We start from the raw sequence: 2,281 nt of genomic DNA on the forward strand, positions 1-2,281 counted from the left end.
TATCCATCTATCCATCTATCATCTATCACCTATCATCTATCCATCTATCATCTATCCATCTATCCATCTATCCATCTATCCATCTATCCATCTATCACCTATCACCTATCATCTATCCATCTATCTATCTATCCATCTATCATCTATCCATCTATCCATCTATCCATCTATCATCTATCACCTATCATCTATCCATCTATCTATCTATCCATCTATCCATCTATCCATCTATCATCTATCCATCTATCCATCTATCCATCTATCATCTATCCATCTATCCATCTATCCATCTATCATCTATCATCTATCACCTATCATCTATCCATCTATCATCTATCCATCTATCCATCTATCCATCTATCATCTATCCATCTATCATCTATCCATCTATCATCTATCCATCTATCCATCTATCCATCTATCCATCTATCATCTATCCATCTATCATCTATCCATCTATCCATCTATCCATCTATCCATCTATCCATCTATCATCTATCCATCTATCATCTATCCATCTATCCATCTATCCATCTATCATCTATCCATCTATCATCTATCCATCTATCCATCTATCCATCTATCCATCTATCATCTATCACCTATCATCTATCCATCTATCATCTATCCATCTATCCATCTATCCATCTATCACCTATCATCTATCCATCTATCTATCTATCCATCTATCATCTATCCATCTATCCATCTATCCATCTATCATCTATCCATCTATCATCTATCCATCTATCCATCTATCATCTATCACCTATCATCTATCCATCTATCTATCTATCCATCTATCCATCTATCCATCTATCATCTATCCACCTATCATCTATCCATCTATCATCTATCCATCTATCCATCTATCATCTATCACCTATCATCTATCCATCTATCTATCTATCTATCCATCTATCATCTATCCATCTATCCATCTATCCATCTATCATCTATCACCTATCATCTATCCATCTATCTATCTATCCATCTATCCATCTATCCATCTATCATCTATCCACCTATCATCTATCCACCTATCATCTATCCATCATCTATCATATATCCATCTATCATCTATCCATCATCTATCATCTATCCATCTATCACCTATCCATCTATCATCTATCCATCTATCCATCTATCACCTATCTATCATCTATCCATCTATCTATTACCTATCATTTATCACCTATCATCTATCACCTATCCATCTATCACCTATCACCTATCACCTATCCATCGTCTATCCACCTATCATCTATCCATCTATCATCTATCATTTATCACATATCATCTTTCATCTATCTATCATCTATCACCTATCATAGATGCACTATTGTAAAGTGGCTGTTCCACTGGATGTCAGAAGGTGAATTCACCAATTTGTAAGTCGCTCTGGATAAGAGCGTCTGCTAAATGACTTAAATGTAAATGTAAATGTATCATCTAACGCTTATCATCTATCCATCTATCATCTATCATCTATCCATCTATCATCTATCCATCTATCATCTAACACCTATCATCTATCCATCTATCCACCTAACATCTATCATCTATCATCTATCATCTATCCATCTATCCAGTTCCCTGCAGCTCTGCCTGGCTCTCTGGCTGGCTGCCTCTCTGGCTGGCTGCCTCTCTGGCTGGCTGCCTCTCTGGCTGGCTGCCTCTCTGTCTCCCTGACACTGCAGCATCCTCCTCCTCCCCCACCCCTCATTCTCTCATCCCCCGCTCCTCTCCTCCACTACCTGATTTTAAATGCATTACGCTGTCCACTTGCATGCTGCCTGCAGGCCAGACCATCTCTCTCCATCCTCTTTTTTCCTCCTCCCCTTACCCACTCCTTATCATCTCCTTATCATCTCCTTACCCACTCCTTATCATCTCCTTATCATTTCCTTACCCACTCCTTATCATCACCTTACCCACTCCTTACCCACTCCTTATCATCTCCTTACCCACTCCTTATCATCACCTTACCCACTCCTTACCCACTCCTTACCCACTCCTTATCATCTCCTTACCCACTCCTTACCCACTCCTTATCATCTCCTTACCCACTCCTTTACATCTCCTTATCATCTCCTTATTCCGTTACAGGCTATGGTAAATGGTCAAATTAATTGTGCAGGACGCAGCAGCATCCGATAGATATAGCCTATTAGCACGTCGGTTTGAGGTTGAGGATGAAAACTTCATTACCTATATCTGACAGAAAACAGGGAGGAGAAGGAGGGGATGAGAGGAGGAAGAGGAGGGAGACGAGTAGGGA

Source organism: Oncorhynchus masou, unplaced genomic scaffold (genome assembly GCF_036934945.1).
Source record: "Oncorhynchus masou masou isolate Uvic2021 unplaced genomic scaffold, UVic_Omas_1.1 unplaced_scaffold_2676, whole genome shotgun sequence".
NCBI lineage: Eukaryota > Metazoa > Chordata > Actinopteri > Salmoniformes > Salmonidae > Oncorhynchus > Oncorhynchus masou.